Here is a 26645-nt window from a genome sequence, read left to right on the forward strand (position 1 = left end):
TTTTGTGCAGAAAACAGTAACACTTGTTTAGAAGGAAAGAAAGCACTGAGCCCCAGATTCTATGTTGTCCTGGAGAGCTTGCAGAGCACTGGGGAAAGGCAGGCAGAGAATTCCCTGCTAGCACCTTCTCTGTGCCTGTTCACATTGCTTCGCAGAATCGCTTTTGTGCAGAAAACACTAACACTTGTTCAGAACGAAAGAAAGCACAGAGCCCCAGATTCTATGTTGTCCTGGAGAGCTTGCAGAGCACTGGGGAAAGGCAGGCAGAGAATTCCCTGCTAGCACCTTCTCTGTGCCTGGGAAGCAGAAGTGTTCACATTGCTTCGCAAGAATCGCTTTTGTGCATAAAACAGTAACACTTGTTGAGAACGAAAGAAAGCACAGAACCCCAGATTCTATGTTGTCCTGGAAAGCTTGCAGAGCACTGGGGAAAGGCAGGCAGAGAATTCCTTGCTAGCACCTTCTCTGTGCCTGGGAAGCAGAAGTGTTCACATTGCTTCGCAAGAATCGCTTTTGTGCAGAAAACAGTAACACTTGTTCAGAAGGAAAGAAAGCACAGAGCCCCAGATTTTATGTTGTCCTGGAGAGCTTGCAGAGCACTGGGGAAAGGCAGGCAGAGAATTCCCTGCTAGCACCTTCTCTGTGCCTGGGAAGCAGAAGTGTTCACATTGCTTCGCAAGAATCGCTTTTGTGCAGAAAACAGTAACAGTTGTTCAGAAGGAAAGAAAGCACAGAGCCCCAGATTCTATGTTGTCCTGGAGAGCTTGCAGAGCACTGGGGAACGGCAGGCAGAGAATTCCTTGCTAGCACCTTCTCTGTGCCTGGGAAGCAGAAGTGTTCACATTGCTTGGCAGAATCGCTTTTGTGCAGAAAACAGTAACACTTGTTTAGAAGGAAAGAAAGCACAGAGCCCCAGATTCTATGTCGTCCTGGAGAGCTTGCAGAGCACTGGGGAAAGGCAGGCAGAGAATTCCCTGATAGCACCTTCTCTGTGCCTGTTCACATTGCTTCGCAGAATCGCTTTTGTGCAGAAAACACTAACACTTGTTCAGAACGAAAGAAAGCACAGAGCCCCAGATTCTATGTTGTCCTGGAGAGCTTGCAGAGCACTGGGGAAAGGCGGGCAGAGAATTCCCTGCTAGCACCTTCTCTGTGCCTGGGAAGCAGAAGTGTTCACATTGCTTCGCAAGAATCGCTTTTGTGCATAAAACAGTAACACTTGTTGAGAACGAAAGAAAGCACAGAACCCCAGATTCTATGTTGTCCTGGAGAGCTTGCAGAGCACTGGGGAAAGGCAGGCAGAGAATTCCTTGCTAGCACCTTCTCTGTGCCTGGGAAGCAGAAGTGTTCACATTGCTTCGCAAGAATCGCTTTTGTGCAGAAAACAGTAACACTTGTTCAGAAGGAAAGAAAGCACAGAGCCCCAGATTTTATGTTGTCCTGGAGAGCTTGCAGAGCACTGGGGAAAGGCAGGCAGAGAATTCCCTGATAGCACCTTCTCTGTGCCTGTTCACATTGCTTCGCAGAATCGCTTTTGTGCAGAAAACAGTAACACTTGTTCAGAACGAAAGAAAGCACAGAGCCCCAGATTCTATGTTGTCCTGGAGAGCTTGCAGAGCACTGGGGAAAGGCAGGCAGAGAATTCCCTGCTAGCACCTTCTCTGTGCCTGGGAAGCAGAAGTGTTCACATTGCTTCGCAGAATCTCTATTGTGCAGAAAACAGTAACACTTGTTCAGAAGGAAAGAAAGCACAGAGCCCCAGATTCTATGTTGTTCTGGAGAGCTTGCAGAGCACTGGGGAAAGGCAGGCAGAGAATTCCTTGCTAGCACCTTCTCTGTGCCTGGGAAGCAGCAGTGTTCACATTGCTTCGCAGAATCGCTTTTGTGCAGAAAACAGTAACACTTGTTCAGAAGGAAAGAAAGCACAGAGCCCCAGATTTTATGTTGTCCTGGAGAGCTTGCAGAGCACTGGGGAAAGGCAGGCAGAGAATTCCTTGCTAGCACCTTCTCTGTGCCTGGGAAGCAGAAGTGTTCACATTGCTTCGCAGAATCGCTTTTGTGCAGAAAACAGTAACACTTGTTCAGAAGGAAAGAAAGCACAGAGCCCCAGATTCTATGTTGTCCTGGAGAGCTTGCAGAGCACTGGGGAAAGGCAGGCAGAGAATTCCCTGCTAGCACCTTCTCTGTGCCTGGGAAGCAGAAGTGTTCACATTGCTTCGCAAGAATCGCTTTTGTGCAGAAAACACTAACACTTGTTCAGAAGGAAAGAAAGCACAGAGCCCCAGATTTTATGTTCTCCTGGAGAGCTTGCAGAGCACTGGGGAAAGGCAGGCAGAGAATTCCCTGCTAGCACGTTCTCTGAGCCTGGGAAGCAGAAGTGTTCACATTGCTTCGCAGAATCGCTTTTGTGCAGAAAAGAGTAACACTTGTTCAGAAGGAAAGAAAGCACAGAGCCCCAGATTCTATGTTGTCCTGGAGAGCTTGCAGAGCACTGGGGAAAGGCAGGCAGAGAATTCCTTGCTAGCACCTTCTCTGTGCCTGTTCACATTGCTTCGCAGAATCGCTTTTGTGCAGAAAACAGTAACACTTGTTCAGAACGAAAGAAAGCACAGAGCCCCAGATTCTATGTTGTCCTGGAGAGCTTGCAGAGCACTGGGGAAAGGCAGGCAGAGAATTCCCTGATAGCACCTTCTCTGTGCCTGGGAAGCAGAAGTGTTCACATTGCTTCGCAAGAATCGCTTTTGTGCAGAAAACACTAACACTTGTTCAGAAGGAAAGAAAGCACAGAGCCCCAGATTCTATGTTGTCCTGGAGAGCTTGCAGAGCACTGGGGAAAGGCAGGCAGAGAATTCCTTGCTAGCACCTTCTCTGTGCCTGTTCACATTGCTTCGCAGAATCGCTTTTGTGCAGAAAACAGTAACACTTGTTCAGAACGAAAGAAAGCACCGAGCCCCAGATTCTATGTTGTCCTGGAGAGCTTGCAGAGCACTGGGGAAAGGCAGGCAGAGAATTCCCTGCTAGCACCTTCTCTGTGCCTGGGAAGCAGAAGTGTTCACATTGCTTCGCAGAATCGCTTTTGTGCAGAAAACAGTAACACTTGTTCAGAAGGAAAGAAAGCACAGAGCCCCAGATTCTATGTTGTCCTGGAGAGCTTGCAGAGCACTGGGGAAAGGCAGGCAGAGAATTCCCTGATAGCACCTTCTCGGTGCCTGTTCACATTGCTTCGCAGAATCGCTTTTGTGCAGAAAACAGTAACACTTGTTCAGAAGGAAAGAAAGCACAGAGCCCCAGATTTTATGTTGTCCTGGAGAGCTTGCAGAGCACTGGGGAAAGGCAGGCAGAGAATTCCCTGATAGCACCTTCTCTGTGCCTGTTCACATTGCTTCGCAGAATCGCTTTTGTGCAGAAAACAGTAACACTTGTTCAGAACGAAAGAAAGCACAGAGCCCCAGATTCTATGTTGTCCTGGAGAGCTTGCAGAGCACTGGGGAAAGGCAGGCAGAGAATTCCCTGCTAGCACCTTCTCTGTGCCTGGGAAGCAGAAGTGTTCACATTGCTTCGCAAGAATCGCTTTTGTGCAGAAAACAGTAACACTTGTTCAGAAGGAAAGAAAGCACAGAGCCCCAGATTTTATGTTGTCCTGGAGAGCTTGCAGAGCACTGGGGAAAGGCAGGCAGAGAATTCCTTGCTAGCACCTTCTCTGTGCTTGGGAAGCAGAAGTGTTCACATTGCTTCGCAGAATCGCTTTTGTGCAGAAAACAGTAACACTTGTTCAGAAGGAAAGAAAGCACAGAGCCCCAGATTTTATGTTGTCCTGGAGAGCTTGCAGAGCACTGGGGAAAGGCAGGCAGAGAATTCCTTGCTAACACCTTCTCTGTGCCTGTTCACATTGCTTCGCAGAATCGCTTTTGTGCAGAAAACAGTAACACTTGTTCAGAACGAAAGAAAGCACAGAGCCCCAGATTCTATGTTGTCCTGGAGAGCTTGCAGACCACTGGGGAACGGCAGGCAGAGAATTCCTTGCTAGCACCTTCTCTGTGCCTGGGAAGCAGAAGTGTTCACATTGCTTGGCAGAATCGCTTTTGTGCAGAAAACAGTAACACTTGTTTAGAAGGAAAGAAAGCACAGAGCCCCAGATTCTATGTCGTCCTGGAGAGCTTGCAGAGCACTGGGGAAAGGCAGGCAGAGAATTCCCTGATAGCACCTTCTCTGTGCCTGTTCACATTGCTTCGCAGAATCGCTTTTGTGCAGAAAACACTAACACTTGTTCAGAACGAAAGAAAGCACAGAGCCCCAGATTCTATGTTGTCCTGGAGAGCTTGCAGAGCACTGGGGAAAGGCGGGCAGAGAATTCCCTGCTAGCACCTTCTCTGTGCCTGGGAAGCAGAAGTGTTCACATTGCTTCGCAAGAATCGCTTTTGTGCATAAAACAGTAACACTTGTTGAGAACGAAAGAAAGCACAGAACCCCAGATTCTATGTTGTCCTGGAGAGCTTGCAGAGCACTGGGGAAAGGCAGGCAGAGAATTCCTTGCTAGCACCTTCTCTGTGCCTGGGAAGCAGAAGTGTTCACATTGCTTCGCAAGAATCGCTTTTGTGCAGAAAACAGTAACACTTGTTCAGAAGGAAAGAAAGCACAGAGCCCCAGATTTTATGTTGTCCTGGAGAGCTTGCAGAGCACTGGGGAAAGGCAGGCAGAGAATTCCCTGATAGCACCTTCTCTGTGCCTGTTCACATTGCTTCGCAGAATCGCTTTTGTGCAGAAAACAGTAACACTTGTTCAGAACGAAAGAAAGCACAGAGCCCCAGATTCTATGTTGTCCTGGAGAGCTTGCAGAGCACTGGGGAAAGGCAGGCAGAGAATTCCCTGCTAGCACCTTCTCTGTGCCTGGGAAGCAGAAGTGTTCACATTGCTTCGCAGAATCTCTATTGTGCAGAAAACAGTAACACTTGTTCAGAAGGAAAGAAAGCACAGAGCCCCAGATTCTATGTTGTTCTGGAGAGCTTGCAGAGCACTGGGGAAAGGCAGGCAGAGAATTCCTTGCTAGCACCTTCTCTGTGCCTGGGAAGCAGCAGTGTTCACATTGCTTCGCAGAATCGCTTTTGTGCAGAAAACAGTAACACTTGTTCAGAAGGAAAGAAAGCACAGAGCCCCAGATTTTATGTTGTCCTGGAGAGTTTGCAGAGCACTGGGGAAAGGCAGGCAGAGAATTCCTTGCTAGCACCTTCTCTGTGCCTGGGAAGCAGAAGTGTTCACATTGCTTCGCAGAATCGCTTTTGTGCAGAAAACAGTAACACTTGTTCAGAAGGAAAGAAAGCACAGAGCCCCAGATTCTATGTTGTCCTGGAGAGCTTGCAGAGCACTGGGGAAAGGCAGGCAGAGAATTCCCTGCTAGCACCTTCTCTGTGCCTGGGAAGCAGAAGTGTTCACATTGCTTCGCAAGAATCGCTTTTGTGCAGAAAACACTAACACTTGTTCAGAAGGAAAGAAAGCACAGAGCCCCAGATTTTATGTTCTCCTGGAGAGCTTGCAGAGCACTGGGGAAAGGCAGGCAGAGAATTCCCTGCTAGCACGTTCTCTGAGCCTGGGAAGCAGAAGTGTTCACATTGCTTCGCAGAATCGCTTTTGTGCAGAAAAGAGTAACACTTGTTCAGAAGGAAAGAAAGCACAGAGCCCCAGATTCTATGTTGTCCTGGAGAGCTTGCAGAGCACTGGGGAAAGGCAGGCAGAGAATTCCTTGCTAGCACCTTCTCTGTGCCTGTTCACATTGCTTCGCAGAATCGCTTTTGTGCAGAAAACAGTAACACTTGTTCAGAACGAAAGAAAGCACAGAGCCCCAGATTCTATGTTGTCCTGGAGAGCTTGCAGAGCACTGGGGAAAGGCAGGCAGAGAATTCCCTGATAGCACCTTCTCTGTGCCTGGGAAGCAGAAGTGTTCACATTGCTTCGCAAGAATCGCTTTTGTGCAGAAAACACTAACACTTGTTCAGAAGGAAAGAAAGCACAGAGCCCCAGATTCTATGTTGTCCTGGAGAGCTTGCAGAGCACTGGGGAAAGGCAGGCAGAGAATTCCTTGCTAGCACCTTCTCTGTGCCTGTTCACATTGCTTCGCAGAATCGCTTTTGTGCAGAAAACAGTAACACTTGTTCAGAACGAAAGAAAGCACCGAGCCCCAGATTCTATGTTGTCCTGGAGAGCTTGCAGAGCACTGGGGAAAGGCAGGCAGAGAATTCCCTGCTAGCACCTTCTCTGTGCCTGGGAAGCAGAAGTGTTCACATTGCTTCGCAGAATCGCTTTTGTGCAGAAAACAGTAACACTTGTTCAGAAGGAAAGAAAGCACAGAGCCCCAGATTCTATGTTGTCCTGGAGAGCTTGCAGAGCACTGGGGAAAGGCAGGCAGAGAATTCCCTGATAGCACCTTCTCGGTGCCTGTTCACATTGCTTCGCAGAATCGCTTTTGTGCAGAAAACAGTAACACTTGTTCAGAAGGAAAGAAAGCACAGAGCCCCAGATTTTATGTTGTCCTGGAGAGCTTGCAGAGCACTGGGGAAAGGCAGGCAGAGAATTCCCTGATAGCACCTTCTCTGTGCCTGTTCACATTGCTTCGCAGAATCGCTTTTGTGCAGAAAACAGTAACACTTGTTCAGAACGAAAGAAAGCACAGAGCCCCAGATTCTATGTTGTCCTGGAGAGCTTGCAGAGCACTGGGGAAAGGCAGGCAGAGAATTCCCTGCTAGCACCTTCTCTGTGCCTGGGAAGCAGAAGTGTTCACATTGCTTCGCAAGAATCGCTTTTGTGCAGAAAACAGTAACACTTGTTCAGAAGGAAAGAAAGCACAGAGCCCCAGATTTTATGTTGTCCTGGAGAGCTTGCAGAGCACTGGGGAAAGGCAGGCAGAGAATTCCTTGCTAGCACCTTCTCTGTGCTTGGGAAGCAGAAGTGTTCACATTGCTTCGCAGAATCGCTTTTGTGCAGAAAACAGTAACACTTGTTCAGAAGGAAAGAAAGCACAGAGCCCCAGATTTTATGTTGTCCTGGAGAGCTTGCAGAGCACTGGGGAAAGGCAGGCAGAGAATTCCTTGCTAACACCTTCTCTGTGCCTGTTCACATTGCTTCGCAGAATCGCTTTTGTGCAGAAAACAGTAACACTTGTTCAGAACGAAAGAAAGCACAGAGCCCCAGATTCTATGTTGTCCTGGAGAGCTTGCAGACCACTGGGGAAAGGCAGGCAGAGAATTCCCTGCTAGCACCTTCTCTGTGCCTGGGAAGCAGAAGTGTTCACATTGCTTCGCAGAATCGCTTTTGTGCAGAAAACAGTAACACTTGTTCAGAAGGAAAGAAAGCACAGAGCCCCAGATTCTATGTTGTCCTGGAGAGCTTGCAGAGCACTGGGGAAAGGCAGGCAGAGAATTCCCTGATAGCACCTTCTCTGTGCCTGTTCACATTGCTTCGCAGAATCGCTTTTGTGCAGAAAACAGTAACACTTGTTCAGAACAAAAGAAAGCACAGAGCCCCAGATTCTATGTTGTCCTGGAGAGCTTGCAGAGCACTGGGGAAAGGCAGGCAGAGAATTCCTTGCTAGCACCTTCTCTGTGCCTGTTCACATTGCTTCGCAGAATCGCTTTTGTGCAGAAAACACTAACACTTGTTCAGAACGAAAGAAAGCACAGAGCCCCAGATTCTATGTTGTCCTGGAGAGCTTGCAGAGCACTGGGGAAAGGCGGGCAGAGAATTCCCTGCTAGCACCTTCTCTGTGCCTGGGAAGCAGAAGTGTTCACATTGCTTCGCAAGAATCGCTTTTGTGCAGAAAACAGTAACACTTGTTGAGAACGAAAGAAAGCACAGAACCCCAGATTCTATGTTGTCCTGGAGAGCTTGCAGAGCACTGGGGAAAGGCAGGCAGAGAATTCCTTGCTAGCACCTTCTCTGTGCCTGGGAAGCAGAAGTGTTCACATTGCTTCGCAAGAATCGCTTTTGTGCAGAAAACAGTAACACTTGTTCAGAAGGAAAGAAAGCACAGAGCCCCAGATTTTATGTTGTCCTGGAGAGCTTGCAGAGCACTGGGGAAAGGCAGGCAGAGAATTCCCTGATAGCACCTTCTCTGTGCCTGTTCACATTGCTTCGCAGAATCGCTTTTGTGCAGAAAACAGTAACACTTGTTCAGAACGAAAGAAAGCACAGAGCCCCAGATTCTATGTTGTCCTGGAGAGCTTGCAGAGCACTGGGGAAAGGCAGGCAGAGAATTCCCTGCTAGCACCTTCTCTGTGCCTGGGAAGCAGAAGTGTTCACATTGCTTCGCAGAATCGCTTTTGTGCAGAAAACAGTAACACTTGTTCAGAAGGAAAGAAAGCACAGAGCCCCAGATTCTATGTTGTCCTGGAGAGCTTGCAGAGCACTGGGGAAAGGCAGGCAGAGAATTCCCTGATAGCACCTTCTCTGTGCCTGTTCACATTGCTTCGCAGAATCGCTTTTGTGCAGAAAACAGTAACACTTGTTCAGAACAAAAGAAAGCACAGAGCCCCAGATTCTATGTTGTCCTGGAGAGCTTGCAGAGCACTGGGGAAAGGCAGGCAGAGAATTCCCTGCTAGCACCTTCTCTGTGCCTGGGAAGCAGAAGTGTTCACATTGCTTCGCAGAATCGTTTTTGTGCAGAAAACAGTAACACTTGTTCAGAAGGAAAGAAAGCACAGAGCCGCAGATTTTATGTTGTCCTGGAGAGCTTGCAGAGCACTGGGGAAAGGAAGGCAGAGAATTCCCTGCTAGCACCTTCTCTGTGCCTGGGAAGCAGAAGTGTTCACATTGCTTCGCAAGAATCGCTTTTGTGCAGAAAACACTAACACTTGTTCAGAAGGAAAGAAAGCACAGAGCCCCAGATTTTATGTTGTCCTGGAGAGCTTGCAGAGCACTGGGGAAAGGCAGGCAGAGAATTCCCTGCTAGCACCTTCTCTGTGCCTGGGAAGCAGAAGTGTTCACATTGCTTCGCAGAATCGCTTTTGTGCAGAAAACAGTAACACTTGTTCAGAAGGAAAGAAAGCACAGAGCCCCAGATTCTATGTTGTCCTGGAGAGCTTGCAGAGCACTGGGGAAAGGCAGGCAGAGAATTCCCTGATAGCACCTTCTCTGTGCCTGTTCACATTGCTTCGCAGAATCGCTTTTGTGCAGAAAACAGTAACACTTGTTCAGAAGGAAAGAAAGCACAGAGCCCCAGATTCTATGTTGTCCTGGAGAGCTTGCAGAGCACTGGGGAAAGGCAGGCAGAGAATTCCCTGCTAGCACCTTCTCTGTGCCTGGGAAGCAGAAGTGTTCACATTGCTTCGCAAGAATCGCTTTTGTGCAGAAAACAGTAACAGTTGTTCAGAAGGAAAGAAAGCACAGAGCCCCAGATTCTATGTTGTCCTGGAGAGCTTGCAGAGCACTGGGGAAAGGCAGGCAGAGAATTCCTTGCTAGCACCTTCTCTGTGCCTGTTCACATTGCTTCGCAGAATCGCTTTTGTGCAGAAAACACTAACACTTGTTCAGAACGAAAGAAAGCACAGAGCCCCAGATTCTATGTTGTCCTGGAGAGCTTGCAGAGCACTGGGGAAAGGCGGGCAGAGAATTCCCTGCTAGCACCTTCTCTGTGCCTGGGAAGCAGAAGTGTTCACATTGCTTCGCAAGAATCGCTTTTGTGCAGAAAACAGTAACACTTGTTGAGAACGAAAGAAAGCACAGAACCCCAGATTCTATGTTGTCCTGGAGAGCTTGCAGAGCACTGGGGAAAGGCAGGCAGAGAATTCCTTGCTAGCACCTTCTCTGTGCCTGGGAAGCAGAAGTGTTCACATTGCTTCGCAAGAATCGCTTTTGTGCAGAAAACAGTAACACTTGTTCAGAAGGAAAGAAAGCACAGAGCCCCAGATTTTATGTTGTCCTGGAGAGCTTGCAGAGCACTGGGGAAAGGCAGGCAGAGAATTCCCTGATAGCACCTTCTCTGTGCCTGTTCACATTGCTTCGCAGAATCGCTTTTGTGCAGAAAACAGTAACACTTGTTCAGAACGAAAGAAAGCACAGAGCCCCAGATTCTATGTTGTCCTGGAGAGCTTGCAGAGCACTGGGGAAAGGCAGGCAGAGAATTCCCTGCTAGCACCTTCTCTGTGCCTGGGAAGCAGAAGTGTTCACATTGCTTCGCAAGAATCGCTTTTGTGCAGAAAACAGTAACACTTGTTCAGAACGAAAGAAAGCACAGAGCCCCAGATTTGCTGTTGTCCTGGAGAGCTTGCAGAGCACTGGGGAAAGGCAGGCAGAGAATTCCCTGATAGCACCTTCTCTGTGCCTGTTCACATTGCTTCGCAGAATCGCTTTTGTGCAGAAAAGAGTAACACTTGTTCAGAACGAAAGAAAGCACAGAGCCCCAGATTCTATGTTGTCCTGGAGAGCTTGCAGAGCACTGGGGAACGGCAGGCAGAGAATTCCTTGCTAGCACCTTCTCTGTGCCTGGGAAGCAGAAGTGTTCACATTGCTTCGCAGAATCGCTTTTGTGCAGAAAACAGTAACACTTGTTCAGAAGGAAAGAAAGCACAGAGCCCCAGATTCTATGTTGTCCTGGAGATCTTGCAGAGCACTGGGGAAAGGCAGGCAGAGAATTCCCTGATAGCACCTTCTCTGTGCCTGTTCACATTGCTTCGCAGAATCGCTTTTGTGCAGAAAACAGTAACACTTGTTCAGAACGAAAGAAAGCACAGAGCCCCAGATTTGCTGTTGTCCTGGAGAGCTTGCAGAGCACTGGGGAAAGGCAGGCAGAGAATTCCCTGCTAGCACCTTCTCTGTGCCTGGGAAGCAGAAGTGTTCACATTGCTTCCCAAGAATCGCTTCTGTGCAGAAAACACTAACACTTGTTCAGAAGGAAAGAAAGCACAGAGCCCCAGATTCTATGTTGTCCTGGAGAGCTTGCAGAGCACTGGGGAAAGGCAGGCAGAGAATTCCTTGCTAGCACCTTCTCTGTGCCTGGGAAGCAGAAGTGTTCACATTGCTTCGCAAGAATCGCTTTTGTGCAGAAAACAGTAACACTTGTTCAGAAGGAAAGAAAGCACAGAGCCCCAGATTTTATGTTGTCCTGGAGAGCTTGCAGAGCACTGGGGAAAGGCAGGCAGAGAATTCCCTGATAGCACCTTCTCTGTGCCTGTTCACATTGCTTCGCAGAATCGCTTTTGTGCAGAAAAGAGTAACACTTGTTCAGAACGAAAGAAAGCACAGAGCCCCAGATTCTATGTTGTCCTGGAGAGCTTGCAGAGCACTGGGGAAAGGCAGGCAGAGAATTCCCTGCTAGCACCTTCTCTGTGCCTGGGAAGCAGAAGTGTTCACATTGCTTCGCAAGAATCGCTTTTGTGCAGAAAATAGTAACACTTGTTCAGAACGAAAGAAAGCACAGAGCCCCAGATTTGCTGTTGTCCTGGAGAGCTTGCAGAGCACTGGGGAAAGGCAGGCAGAGAATTCCCTGATAGCACCTTCTCTGTGCCTGTTCACATTGCTTCGCAGAATCGCTTTTGTGCAGAAAACAGTAACACTTGTTCAGAACGAAAGAAAGCACAGAGCCCCAGATTCTATGTTGTCCTGGAGAGCTTGCAGAGCACTGGGGAACGGCAGGCAGAGAATTCCTTGCTAGCACCTTCTCTGTGCCTGGGAAGCAGAAGTGTTCACATTGCTTCGCAGAATCGCTTTTGTGCAGAAAACAGTAACACTTGTTCAGAAGGAAAGAAAGCACAGAGCCCCAGATTCTATGTTGTCCTGGAGATCTTGCAGAGCACTGGGGAAAGGCAGGCAGAGAATTCCCTGATAGCACCTTCTCTGTGCCTGTTCACATTGCTTCGCAGAATCGCTTTTGTGCAGAAAACAGTAACACTTGTTCAGAACGAAAGAAAGCACAGAGCCCCAGATTTGCTGTTGTCCTGGAGAGCTTGCAGAGCACTGGGGAAAGGCAGGCAGAGAATTCCCTGCTAGCACCTTCTCTGTGCCTGGGAAGCAGAAGTGTTCACATTGCTTCGCAAGAATCGCTTCTGTGCAGAAAACACTAACACTTGTTCAGAAGGAAAGAAAGCACAGAGCCCCAGATTTTATGTTGTCCTGGAGAGCTTGCAGAGCACTGGGGAAAGGCAGGCAGAGAATTCCCTGCCAGCACCTTCTCTGTGCCTGGGAAGCAGAAGTGTTCACATTGCTTCGCAGAATCGCTTTTGTGCAGAAAACACTAACACTTGTTCAGAAGGAAAGAAAGCACAGAGCCCCAGATTCTATGTTGTCCTGGAGAGCTTGCAGAGCACTGGGGAAAGGCAGGCAGAGAATTCCCTGATAGCACCTTCTCTGTGCCTGTTCACATTGCTTCGCAGAATAGCTTTTGTGCAGAAAACACTAACACTTGTTCAGAAGGAAAGAAAGCACAGAGCCCCAGATTTTATGTTCTCCTGGAGAGCTTGCAGAGCACTGGGGAAAGGCAGGCAGAGAATTCCCTGCTAGCACGTTCTCTGAGCCTGGGAAGCAGAAGTGTTCACATTGCTTCGCAGAATCGCTTTTGTGCAGAAAAGAGTAACACTTGTTCAGAAGGAAAGAAAGCACAGAGCCCCAGATTCTATGTTGTCCTGGAGAGCTTGCAGAGCACTGGGGAAAGGCAGGCAGAGAATTCCTTGCTAGCACCTTCTCTGTGCCTGTTCACATTGCTTCGCAGAATCGCTTTTGTGCAGAAAACAGTAACACTTGTTCAGAACGAAAGAAAGCACAGAGCCCCAGATTCTATGTTGTCCTGGAGAGCTTGCAGAGCACTGGGGAAAGGCAGGCAGAGAATTCCCTGATAGCACCTTCTCTGTGCCTGGGAAGCAGAAGTGTTCACATTGCTTCGCAAGAATCGCTTTTGTGCAGAAAACACTAACACTTGTTCAGAAGGAAAGAAAGCACAGAGCCCCAGATTCTATGTTGTCCTGGAGAGCTTGCAGAGCACTGGGGAAAGGCAGGCAGAGAATTCCTTGCTAGCACCTTCTCTGTGCCTGTTCACATTGCTTCGCAGAATCGCTTTTGTGCAGAAAACAGTAACACTTGTTCAGAACGAAAGAAAGCACCGAGCCCCAGATTCTATGTTGTCCTGGAGAGCTTGCAGAGCACTGGGGAAAGGCAGGCAGAGAATTCCCTGCTAGCACCTTCTCTGTGCCTGGGAAGCAGAAGTGTTCACATTGCTTCGCAGAATCGCTTTTGTGCAGAAAACAGTAACACTTGTTCAGAAGGAAAGAAAGCACAGAGCCCCAGATTCTATGTTGTCCTGGAGAGCTTGCAGAGCACTGGGGAAAGGCAGGCAGAGAATTCCCTGATAGCACCTTCTCGGTGCCTGTTCACATTGCTTCGCAGAATCGCTTTTGTGCAGAAAACAGTAACACTTGTTCAGAAGGAAAGAAAGCACAGAGCCCCAGATTTTATGTTGTCCTGGAGAGCTTGCAGAGCACTGGGGAAAGGCAGGCAGAGAATTCCCTGATAGCACCTTCTCTGTGCCTGTTCACATTGCTTCGCAGAATCGCTTTTGTGCAGAAAACAGTAACACTTGTTCAGAACGAAAGAAAGCACAGAGCCCCAGATTCTATGTTGTCCTGGAGAGCTTGCAGAGCACTGGGGAAAGGCAGGCAGAGAATTCCCTGCTAGCACCTTCTCTGTGCCTGGGAAGCAGAAGTGTTCACATTGCTTCGCAAGAATCGCTTTTGTGCAGAAAACAGTAACACTTGTTCAGAAGGAAAGAAAGCACAGAGCCCCAGATTTTATGTTGTCCTGGAGAGCTTGCAGAGCACTGGGGAAAGGCAGGCAGAGAATTCCTTGCTAGCACCTTCTCTGTGCTTGGGAAGCAGAAGTGTTCACATTGCTTCGCAGAATCGCTTTTGTGCAGAAAACAGTAACACTTGTTCAGAAGGAAAGAAAGCACAGAGCCCCAGATTTTATGTTGTCCTGGAGAGCTTGCAGAGCACTGGGGAAAGGCAGGCAGAGAATTCCTTGCTAACACCTTCTCTGTGCCTGTTCACATTGCTTCGCAGAATCGCTTTTGTGCAGAAAACAGTAACACTTGTTCAGAACGAAAGAAAGCACAGAGCCCCAGATTCTATGTTGTCCTGGAGAGCTTGCAGACCACTGGGGAAAGGCAGGCAGAGAATTCCCTGCTAGCACCTTCTCTGTGCCTGGGAAGCAGAAGTGTTCACATTGCTTCGCAGAATCGCTTTTGTGCAGAAAACAGTAACACTTGTTCAGAAGGAAAGAAAGCACAGAGCCCCAGATTCTATGTTGTCCTGGAGAGCTTGCAGAGCACTGGGGAAAGGCAGGCAGAGAATTCCCTGATAGCACCTTCTCTGTGCCTGTTCACATTGCTTCGCAGAATCGCTTTTGTGCAGAAAACAGTAACACTTGTTCAGAACAAAAGAAAGCACAGAGCCCCAGATTCTATGTTGTCCTGGAGAGCTTGCAGAGCACTGGGGAAAGGCAGGCAGAGAATTCCTTGCTAGCACCTTCTCTGTGCCTGTTCACATTGCTTCGCAGAATCGCTTTTGTGCAGAAAACACTAACACTTGTTCAGAACGAAAGAAAGCACAGAGCCCCAGATTCTATGTTGTCCTGGAGAGCTTGCAGAGCACTGGGGAAAGGCGGGCAGAGAATTCCCTGCTAGCACCTTCTCTGTGCCTGGGAAGCAGAAGTGTTCACATTGCTTCGCAAGAATCGCTTTTGTGCAGAAAACAGTAACACTTGTTGAGAACGAAAGAAAGCACAGAACCCCAGATTCTATGTTGTCCTGGAGAGCTTGCAGAGCACTGGGGAAAGGCAGGCAGAGAATTCCTTGCTAGCACCTTCTCTGTGCCTGGGAAGCAGAAGTGTTCACATTGCTTCGCAAGAATCGCTTTTGTGCAGAAAACAGTAACACTTGTTCAGAAGGAAAGAAAGCACAGAGCCCCAGATTTTATGTTGTCCTGGAGAGCTTGCAGAGCACTGGGGAAAGGCAGGCAGAGAATTCCCTGATAGCACCTTCTCTGTGCCTGTTCACATTGCTTCGCAGAATCGCTTTTGTGCAGAAAACAGTAACACTTGTTCAGAACGAAAGAAAGCACAGAGCCCCAGATTCTATGTTGTCCTGGAGAGCTTGCAGAGCACTGGGGAAAGGCAGGCAGAGAATTCCCTGCTAGCACCTTCTCTGTGCCTGGGAAGCAGAAGTGTTCACATTGCTTCGCAGAATCGCTTTTGTGCAGAAAACAGTAACACTTGTTCAGAAGGAAAGAAAGCACAGAGCCCCAGATTCTATGTTGTCCTGGAGAGCTTGCAGAGCACTGGGGAAAGGCAGGCAGAGAATTCCTTGCTAGCACCTTCTCTGTGCCTGGGAAGCAGAAGTGTTCACATTGCTTCGCAAGAATCGCTTTTGTGCAGAAAACAGTAATACTTGTTCAGAAGGAAAGAAAGCACAGAGCCCCAGATTCTATGTTGTCCTGGAGAGCTTGCAGAGCACTGGGGAAAGGCAGGCAGAGAATTCCCTGATAGCACCTTCTCGGTGCCTGTTCACATTGCTTCGCAGAATCGCTTTTGTGCAGAAAACAGTAACACTTGTTCAGAAGGAAAGAAAGCACAGAGCCCCAGATTTTATGTTGTCCTGGAGAGCTTGCAGAGCACTGGGGAAAGGCAGGCAGAGAATTCCCTGATAGCACCTTCTCTGTGCCTGTTCACATTGCTTCGCAGAATCGCTTTTGTGCAGAAAACAGTAACACTTGTTCAGAACGAAAGAAAGCACAGAGCCCCAGATTCTATGTTGTCCTGGAGAGCTTGCAGAGCACTGGGGAAAGGCAGGCAGAGAATTCCCTGCTAGCACCTTCTCTGTGCCTGGGAAGCAGAAGTGTTCACATTGCTTCGCAAGAATCGCTTTTGTGCAGAAAACAGTAACACTTGTTCAGAAGGAAAGAAAGCACAGAGCCCCAGATTTTATGTTGTCCTGGAGAGCTTGCAGAGCACTGGGGAAAGGCAGGCAGAGAATTCCTTGCTAGCACCTTCTCTGTGCTTGGGAAGCAGAAGTGTTCACATTGCTTCGCAGAATCGCTTTTGTGCAGAAAACAGTAACACTTGTTCAGAAGGAAAGAAAGCACAGAGCCCCAGATTTTATGTTGTCCTGGAGAGCTTGCAGAGCACTGGGGAAAGGCAGGCAGAGAATTCCTTGCTAACACCTTCTCTGTGCCTGTTCACATTGCTTCGCAGAATCGCTTTTGTGCAGAAAACAGTAACACTTGTTCAGAACGAAAGAAAGCACAGAGCCCCAGATTCTATGTTGTCCTGGAGAGCTTGCAGACCACTGGGGAAAGGCAGGCAGAGAATTCCCTGCTAGCACCTTCTCTGTGCCTGGGAAGCAGAAGTGTTCACATTGCTTCGCAGAATCGCTTTTGTGCAGAAAACAGTAACACTTGTTCAGAAGGAAAGAAAGCACAGAGCCCCAGATTCTATGTTGTCCTGGAGAGCTTGCAGAGCACTGGGGAAAGGCAGGCAGAGAATTCCCTGATAGCACCTTCTCTGTGCCTGTTCACATTGCTTCGCAGAATCGCTTTTGTGCAGAAAACAGTAACACTTGTTCAGAACAAAAGAAAGCACAGAGCCCCAGATTCTATGTTGTCCTGGAGAGCTTGCAGAGCACTGGGGAAAGGCAGGCAGAGAATTCCTTGCTAGCACCTTCTCTGTGCCTGTTCACATTGCTTCGCAGAATCGCTTTTGTGCAGAAAACACTAACACTTGTTCAGAACGAAAGAAAGCACAGAGCCCCAGATTCTATGTTGTCCTGGAGAGCTTGCAGAGCACTGGGGAAAGGCGGGCAGAGAATTCCCTGCTAGCACCTTCTCTGTGCCTGGGAAGCAGAAGTGTTCACATTGCTTCGCAAGAATCGCTTTTGTGCAGAAAACAGTAACACTTGTTGAGAACGAAAGAAAGCACAGAACCCCAGATTCTATGTTGTCCTGGAGAGCTTGCAGAGCACTGGGGAAAGGCAGGCAGAGAATTCCTTGCTAGCACCTTCTCTGTGCCTGGGAAGCAGAAGTGTTCACATTGCTTCGCAAGAATCGCTTTTGTGCAGAAAACAGTAACACTTGTTCAGAAGGAAAGAAAGCACAGAGCCCCAGATTTTATGTTGTCCTGGAGAGCTTGCAGAGCACTGGGGAAAGGCAGGCAGAGAATTCCCTGATAGCACCTTCTCTGTGCCTGTTCACATTGCTTCGCAGAATCGCTTTTGTGCAGAAAACAGTAACACTTGTTCAGAACGAAAGAAAGCACAGAGCCCCAGATTCTATGTTGTCCTGGAGAGCTTGCAGAGCACTGGGGAAAGGCAGGCAGAGAATTCCCTGCTAGCACCTTCTCTGTGCCTGGGAAGCAGAAGTGTTCACATTGCTTCGCAGAATCGCTTTTGTGCAGAAAACAGTAACACTTGTTCAGAAGGAAAGAAAGCACAGAGCCCCAGATTCTATGTTGTCCTGGAGAGCTTGCAGAGCACTGGGGAAAGGCAGGCAGAGAATTCCCTGATAGCACCTTCTCTGTGCCTGTTCACATTGCTTCGCAGAATCGCTTTTGTGCAGAAAACAGTAACACTTGTTCAGAACAAAAGAAAGCACAGAGCCCCAGATTCTATGTTGTCCTGGAGAGCTTGCAGAGCACTGGGGAAAGGCAGGCAGAGAATTCCCTGCTAGCACCTTCTCTGTGCCTGGGAAGCAGAAGTGTTCACATTGCTTCGCAGAATCGTTTTTGTGCAGAAAACAGTAACACTTGTTCAGAAGGAAAGAAAGCACAGAGCCGCAGATTTTATGTTGTCCTGGAGAGCTTGCAGAGCACTGGGGAAAGGAAGGCAGAGAATTCCCTGCTAGCACCTTCTCTGTGCCTGGGAAGCAGAAGTGTTCACATTGCTTCGCAAGAATCGCTTTTGTGCAGAAAACACTAACACTTGTTCAGAAGGAAAGAAAGCACAGAGCCCCAGATTTTATGTTGTCCTGGAGAGCTTGCAGAGCACTGGGGAAAGGCAGGCAGAGAATTCCCTGCTAGCACCTTCTCTGTGCCTGGGAAGCAGAAGTGTTCACATTGCTTCGCAGAATCGCTTTTGTGCAGAAAACAGTAACACTTGTTCAGAAGGAAAGAAAGCACAGAGCCCCAGATTTTATGTTGTCCTGGAGAGCTTGCAGAGCACTGGGGAAAGGCAGGCAGAGAATTCCCTGATAGCACCTTCTCTGTGCCTGTTCACATTGCTTCGCAGAATCGCTTTTGTGCAGAAAACAGTAACACTTGTTCAGAAGGAAAGAAAGCACAGAGCCCCAGATTCTATGTTGTCCTGGAGAGCTTGCAGAGCACTGGGGAAAGGCAGGCAGAGAATTCCCTGCTAGCACCTTCTCTGTGCCTGGGAAGCAGAAGTGTTCACATTGCTTCGCAAGAATCGCTTTTGTGCAGAAAACAGTAACAGTTGTTCAGAAGGAAAGAAAGCACAGAGCCCCAGATTCTATGTTGTCCTGGAGAGCTTGCAGAGCACTGGGGAAAGGCAGGCAGAGAATTCCTTGCTAGCACCTTCTCTGTGCCTGTTCACATTGCTTCGCAGAATCGCTTTTGTGCAGAAAACACTAACACTTGTTCAGAACGAAAGAAAGCACAGAGCCCCAGATTCTATGTTGTCCTGGAGAGCTTGCAGAGCACTGGGGAAAGGCGGGCAGAGAATTCCCTGCTAGCACCTTCTCTGTGCCTGGGAAGCAGAAGTGTTCACATTGCTTCGCAAGAATCGCTTTTGTGCAGAAAACAGTAACACTTGTTCAGAAGGAAAGAAAGCACAGAGCCCCAGATTTTATGTTGTCCTGGAGAGCTTGCAGAGCACTGGGGAAAGGCAGGCAGAGAATTCCCTGATAGCACCTTCTCTGTGCCTGTTCACATTGCTTCGCAGAATCGCTTTTGTGCAGAAAACAGTAACACTTGTTCAGAACGAAAGAAAGCACAGAGCCCCAGATTCTATGTTGTCCTGGAGAGCTTGCAGAGCACTGGGGAAAGGCAGGCAGAGAATTCCCTGCTAGCACCTTCTCTGTGCCTGGGAAGCAGAAGTGTTCACATTGCTTCGCAAGAATCGCTTTTGTGCAGAAAACAGTAACACTTGTTCAGAACGAAAGAAAGCACAGAGCCCCAGATTTGCTGTTGTCCTGGAGAGCTTGCAGAGCACTGGGGAAAGGCAGGCAGAGAATTCCCTGATAGCACCTTCTCTGTGCCTGTTCACATTGCTTCGCAGAATCGCTTTTGTGCAGAAAAGAGTAACACTTGTTCAGAACGAAAGAAAGCACAGAGCCCCAGATTCTATGTTGTCCTGGAGAGCTTGCAGAGCACTGGGGAACGGCAGGCAGAGAATTCCTTGCTAGCACCTTCTCTGTGCCTGGGAAGCAGAAGTGTTCACATTGCTTCGCAGAATCGCTTTTGTGCAGAAAACAGTAACACTTGTTCAGAAGGAAAGAAAGCACAGAGCCCCAGATTCTATGTTGTCCTGGAGATCTTGCAGAGCACTGGGGAAAGGCAGGCAGAGAATTCCCTGATAGCACCTTCTCTGTGCCTGTTCACATTGCTTCGCAGAATCGCTTTTGTGCAGAAAACAGTAACACTTGTTCAGAACGAAAGAAAGCACAGAGCCCCAGATTTGCTGTTGTCCTGGAGAGCTTGCAGAGCACTGGGGAAAGGCAGGCAGAGAATTCCCTGCTAGCACCTTCTCTGTGCCTGGGAAGCAGAAGTGTTCACATTGCTTCCCAAGAATCGCTTCTGTGCAGAAAACACTAACACTTGTTCAGAAGGAAAGAAAGCACAGAGCCCCAGATTCTATGTTGTCCTGGAGAGCTTGCAGAGCACTGGGGAAAGGCAGGCAGAGAATTCCTTGCTAGCACCTTCTCTGTGCCTGGGAAGCAGAAGTGTTCACATTGCTTCGCAAGAATCGCTTTTGTGCAGAAAACAGTAACACTTGTTCAGAAGGAAAGAAAGCACAGAGCCCCAGATTTTATGTTGTCCTGGAGAGCTTGCAGAGCACTGGGGAAAGGCAGGCAGAGAATTCCCTGATAGCACCATCTCTGTGCCTGTTCACATTGCTTCGCAGAATCGCTTTTGTGCAGAAAACAGTAACACTTGTTCAGAACGAAAGAAAGCACAGAGCCCCAGATTCTATGTTGTCCTGGAGAGCTTGCAGAGCACTGGGGAAAGGCAGGCAGAGAATTCCCTGCTAGCACCTTCTCTGTGCCTGGGAAGCAGAAGTGTTCACATTGCTTCGCAAGAATCGCTTTTGTGCAGAAAATAGTAACACTTGTTCAGAACGAAAGAAAGCACAGAGCCCCAGATTTGCTGTTGTCCTGGAGAGCTTGCAGAGCACTGGGGAAAGGCAGGCAGAGAATTCCCTGATAGCACCTTCTCTGTGCCTGTTCACATTGCTTCGCAGAATCGCTTTTGTGCAGAAAACAGTAACACTTGTTCAGAACGAAAGAAAGCACAGAGCCCCAGATTCTATGTTGTCCTGGAGAGCTTGCAGAGCACTGGGGAACGGCAGGCAGAGAATTCCTTGCTAGCACCTTCTCTGTGCCTGGGAAGCAGAAGTGTTCACATTGCTTCGCAGAATCGCTTTTGTGCAGAAAACAGTAACACTTGTTCAGAAGGAAAGAAAGCACAGAGCCCCAGATTCTATGTTGTCCTGGAGATCTTGCAGAGCACTGGGGAAAGGCAGGCAGAGAATTCCCTGATAGCACCTTCTCTGTGCCTGTTCACATTGCTTCGCAGAATCGCTTTTGTGCAGAAAACAGTAACACTTGTTCAGAACGAAAGAAAGCACAGAGCCCCAGATTTGCTGTTGTCCTGGAGAGCTTGCAGAGCACTGGGGAAAGGCAGGCAGAGAATTCCCTGCTAGCACCTTCTCTGTGCCTGGGAAGCAGAAGTGTTCACATTGCTTCGCAAGAATCGCTTCTGTGCAGAAAACACTAACACTTGTTCAGAAGGAAAGAAAGCACAGAGCCCCAGATTTTATGTTGTCCTGGAGAGCTTGCAGAGCACTGGGGAAAGGCAGGCAGAGAATTCCCTGCCAGCACCTTCTCTGTGCCTGGGAAGCAGAAGTGTTCACATTGCTTCGCAGAATCGCTTTTGTGCAGAAAACACTAACACTTGTTCAGAAGGAAAGAAAGCACAGAGCCCCAGATTCTATGTTGTCCTGGAGAGCTTGCAGAGCACTGGGGAAAGGCAGGCAGAGAATTCCCTGATAGCACCTTCTCTGTGCCTGTTCACATTGCTTCGCAGAATAGCTTTTGTGCAGAAAACACTAACACTTGTTCAGAAGGAAAGAAAGCACAGAGCCCCAGATTTTATGTTGTCCTGGAGAGCTTGCAGAGCACTGGGGAAAGGCAGGCAGAGAATTCCCTGATAGCACCTTCTCTGTGCCTGTTCACATTGCTTGGCAGAATCGCTTTTGTGCAGAAAACAGTAACACTTGTTCAGAACGAAAGAAAGCACAGAGCCCCAGATTCTATGTTGTCCTGGAGAGCTTGCAGAGCACTGGGGAAAGGCAGGCAGAGAATTCCCTGCTAGCACCTTCTCTGTGCCTGGGAAGCAGAAGTGTTCACATTGCTTCGCAAGAATCGCTTTTGTGCAGAAAACAGTAACACTTGTTCAGAACGAAAGAAAGCACAGAGCCCCAGATTCTATGTTGTCCTGGAGAGCTTGCAGAGCACTGGGGAAAGGCAGGCAGAGAATTCCCTGATAGCACCTTCTCTGTGCCTGTTCACATTGCTTCGCAGAATCGCTTTTGTGCAGAAAACAGTAACACTTGTTCAGAACGAAAGAAAGCACAGAGCCCCAGATTCTATGTTGTCCTGGAGAGCTTGCAGAGCACTGGGGAAAGGCAGGCAGAGAATTCCCTGCTAGCACCTTCTCTGTGCCTGGGAAGCAGAAGTGTTCACATTGCTTCGCAAGAATCGCTTTTGTGCAGAAAACAGTAACACTTGTTCAGAAGGAAAGAAAGCACAGAGCCCCAGATTCTATGTTGTCCTGGAGAGCTTGCAGAGCACTGGGGAAAGGCAGGCAGAGAATTCCCTGCTAGCACCTTCTCTGTGCCTGGGAAGCAGAAGTGTTCACATTGCTTCGCAAGAATCGCTTTTGTGCAGAAAACAGTAACACTTGTTCAGAAGGAAAGAAAGCACAGAGCCCCAGATTCTATGTTGTCCTGGAGAGCTTGCAGAGCACTGGGGAAAGGCAGGCAGAGAATTCCCTGCTAGCACCTTCTCTGTGCCTGGGAAGCAGAAGTGTTGACATTGCTTCGCAAGAATCGCTTTTGTGCAGAAAACACTAACACTTGTTCAGAAGGAAAGAAAGCACAGAGCCCCAGATTTTATGTTGTCCTGGAGAGCTTGCAGAGCACTGGGGAAAGGCAGGCAGAGAATTCCCTGCTAGCACGTTCTCTGAGCCTGGGAAGCAGAAGTGTTCACATTGCTTCGCAGAATCGCTTTTGTGCAGAAAAGAGTAACACTTGTTCAGAAGGAAAGAAAGCACAGAGCCCCAGATTCTATGTTGTCCTGGAGAGCTTGCAGAGCACTGGGGAAAGGCAGGCAGAGAATTCCCTGCTAGCACCTTCTCTGTGCCTGGGAAGCAGAAGTGTTCACATTGCTTCGCAGAATCGCTTTTGTGCAGAAAACAGTAACACTTGTTCAGAAGGAAAGAAAGCACAGAGCCCCAGATTTTATGTTGTCCTGGAGAGCTTGCAGAGCACTGGGGAAAGGAAGGCAGAGAATTCCCTGCTAGCACCTTCTCTGTGCCTGGGAAGCAGAAGTGTTCACATTGCTTCGCAAGAATCGCTTTTGTGCAGAAAACAGTAACACTTGTTCAGAAGGAAAGAAAGCACAGAGCCCCAGATTTTATGTTGTCCTGGAGAGCTTGCAGAGCACTGGGGAAAGGCAGGCAGAGAATTCCCTGCTAGCACCTTCTCTGTGCCTGGGAAGCAGAAGTGTTCACATTGCTTCGCAAGAATCGCTTTTGTGCAGAAAACAGTAACACTTGTTCAGAAGGAAAGAAAGCACAGAGCCCCAGATTCTATGTTGTCCTGGAGAGCTTGCAGAGCACTGGGGAAAGGCAGGCAGAGAATTCCCTGCTAGCACCTTCTCTGTGCCTGGGAAGCAGAAGTGTTGACATTGCTTCGCAAGAATCGCTTTTGTGCAGAAAACACTAACACTTGTTCAGAAGGAAAGAAAGCACAGAGCCCCAGATTTTATGTTGTCCTGGAGAGCTTGCAGAGCACTGGGGAAAGGCAGGCAGAGAATTCCCTGCTAGCACGTTCTCTGAGCCTGGGAAGCAGAAGTGTTCACATTGCTTCGCAGAATCGCTTTTGTGCAGAAAAGAGTAACACTTGTTCAGAAGGAAAGAAAGCACAGAGCCCCAGATTCTATGTTGTCCTGGAGAGCTTGCAGAGCACTGGGGAAAGGCAGGCAGAGAATTCCCTGCTAGCACCTTCTCTGTGCCTGGGAAGCAGAAGTGTTCACATTGCTTCGCAGAATCGCTTTTGTGCAGAAAACAGTAACACTTGTTCAGAAGGAAAGAAAGCACAGAGCCCCAGATTTTATGTTGTCCTGGAGAGCTTGCAGAGCACTGGGGAAAGGAAGGCAGAGAATTCCCTGCTAGCACCTTCTCTGTGCCTGGGAATCAGAAGTGTTCACATTGCTTCGCAAGAATCGCTTTTGTGCAGAAAACAGTAACACTTGTTCAGAAGGAAAGAAAGCACAGAGCCCCAGATTCTATGTTGTCCTGGAGAGCTTGCAGAGCACTGGGGAAAGGCAGGCAGAGAATTCCCTGCTAGCACCTTCTCTGTGCCTGGGAAGCAGAAGTGTTGACATTGCTTCGCAAGAATCGCTTTTGTGCAGAAAACACTAACACTTGTTCAGAAGGAAAGAAAGCACAGAGCCCCAGATTTTATGTTGTCCTGGAGAGCTTGCAGAGCACTGGGGAAAGGCAGGCAGAGAATTCCCTGCTAGCACGTTCTCTGAGCCTGGGAAGCAGAAGTGTTCACATTGCTTCGCAGAATCGCTTTTGTGCAGAAAAGAGTAACACTTGTTCAGAAGGAAAGAAAGCACAGAGCCCCAGATTCTATGTTGTCCTGGAGAGCTTGCAGAGCACTGGGGAAAGGCAGGCAGAGAATTCCCTGCTAGCACCTTCTCTGTGCCTGGGAAGCAGAAGTGTTCACATTGCTTCGCAGAATCGCTTTTGTGCAGAAAACAGTAACACTTGTTCAGAAGGAAAGAAAGCACAGAGCCCCAGATTTTATGTTGTCCTGGAGAGCTTGCAGAGCACTGGGGAAAGGAAGGCAGAGAATTCCCTGCTAGCACCTTCTCTGTGCCTGGGAATCAGAAGTGTTCACATTGCTTCGCAAGAATCGCTTTTGTGCAGAAAACAGTAACACTTGTTCAGAAGGAAAGAAAGCACAGAGCCCCAGATTTTATGTTGTCCTGGAGAGCTTGCAGAGCACTGGGGAAAGGCAGGCAGAGAATTCCCTGCTAGCACGTTCTCTGAGCCTGGGAAGCAGAAGTGTTCACATTGCTTCGCAGAATCGCTTTTGTGCAGAAAAGAGTAACACTTGTTCAGAAGGAAAGAAAGCACAGAGCCCCAGATTCTATGTTGTCCTGGAGAGCTTGCAGAGCACTGGGGAAAGGCAGGCAGAGAATTCCCTGCTAGCACCTTCTCTGTGCCTGGGAAGCAGAAGTGTTCACATTGCTTCGCAGAATCGCTTTTGTGCAGAAAACAGTAACACTTGTTCAGAAGGAAAGAAAGCACAGAGCCCCAGATTTTATGTTGTCCTGGAGAGCTTGCAGAGCACTGGGGAAAGGAAGGCAGAGAATTCCCTGCTAGCACCTTCTCTGTGCCTGGGAATCAGAAGTGTTCACATTGCTTCGCAAGAATCGCTTTTGTGCAGAAAACAGTAACACTTGTTCAGAAGGAAAGAAAGCACAGAGCCCCAGATTTTATGTTGTCCTGGAGAGCTTGCAGAGCACTGGGGAAAGGCAGGCAGAGAATTCCCTGCTAGCACGTTCTCTGAGCCTGGGAAGCAGAAGTGTTCACATTGCTTCGCAGAATCGCTTTTGTGCAGAAAAGAGTAACACTTGTTCAGAAGGAAAGAAAGCACAGAGCCCCAGATTCTATGTTGTCCTGGAGAGCTTGCAGAGCACTGGGGAAAGGCAGGCAGAGAATTCCCTGCTAGCACCTTCTCTGTGCCTGGGAAGCAGAAGTGTTCACATTGCTTCGCAGAATCGCTTTTGTGCAGAAAACAGTAACACTTGTTCAGAAGGAAAGAAAGCACAGAGCCCCAGATTTTATGTTGTCCTGGAGAGCTTGCAGAGCACTGGGGAAAGGAAGGCAGAGAATTCCCTGCTAGCACCTTCTCTGTGCCTGGGAATCAGAAGTGTTCACATTGCTTCGCAAGAATCGCTTTTGTGCAGAAAACAGTAACACTTGTTCAGAAGGAAAGAAAGCACAGAGCCCCAGATTTTATGTTGTCCTGGAGAGCTTGCAGAGCACTGGGGAAAGGCAGGAAGAGAATTCCTTGCTAGCACCTTCTCTGTGCCTGTTCACATTGCTTCGCAGAATCGCTTTTGTGCAGAAAACAGTAACACTTGTTCAGAACGAAAGAAAGCACAGAGCCCCAGATTCTATGTTGTCCTGGAGAGCTTGCAGAGCACTGGGGAAAGGCAGGCAGAGAATTCCCTGCTAGCACCTTCTCTGTGCCTGGGAAGCAGAAGTGTTCACATTGCTTCGCAGAATCGCTTTTGTGCAGAAAACAGTAACACTTGTTCAGAACGAAAGAAAGCACAGAGCCCCAGATTCTATGTTGTCCTGGAGAGCTTGCAGAGCACTGGGGAAAGGCAGGCAGAGAATTCCCTGATAGCACCTTCTCTGTGCCTGTTCACATTGCTTCGCAGAATCGCTTTTGTGCAGAAAACAGTAACACTTGTTCAGAACGAAAGAAAGCACAGAGCCCCAGATTCTATGTTGTCCTGGAGAGCTTGCAGAGCACTGGGGAAAGGCAGGCAGAGAATTCCCTGCTAGCACCTTCTCTGTGCCTGGGAAGCAGAAGTGTTCACATTGCTTCGCAGAATCGTTTTTGTGCAGAAAACAGTAACACTTGTTCAGAAGGAAAGAAAGCACAGAGCCCCAGATTTTATGTTGTCCTGGAGATCTTGCAGAGCACTGGGGAAAGGAAGGCAGAGAATTCCCTGCTAGCACCTTCTCTGTGCCTGGGAAGCAGAAGTGTTCACATTGCTTCGCAAGAATCGCTTTTGTGCAGAAAACAGTAACACTTGTTCAGAAGGAAAGAAAGCACAGAGCCCCAGATTTTATGTTGTCCTGGAGAGCTTGCAGAGCACTGGGGAAAGGCAGGCAGAGAATTCCCTGCTAGCACCTTCTCTGTGCCTGGGAAGCAGCAGTGTTCACATTGCTTCGCAGAATCGCTTTTGTGCAGAAAACAGTAACACTTGTTCAGAAGGAAAGAAAGCACAGAGCCCCAGATTCTATGTTGTCCTGGAGAGCTTGCAGAGCACTGGGGAAAGGCAGGCAGAGAATTCCCTGATAGCACCTTCTCTGTGCCTGTTCACATTGCCTCGCAGAATCGCTTTTGTGCAGAAAAC

The sequence above is a fragment of the Strix aluco genome, unplaced genomic scaffold (assembly GCF_031877795.1).
Source record: "Strix aluco isolate bStrAlu1 unplaced genomic scaffold, bStrAlu1.hap1 HAP1_SCAFFOLD_39, whole genome shotgun sequence".
Lineage (NCBI taxonomy): Eukaryota > Metazoa > Chordata > Aves > Strigiformes > Strigidae > Strix > Strix aluco.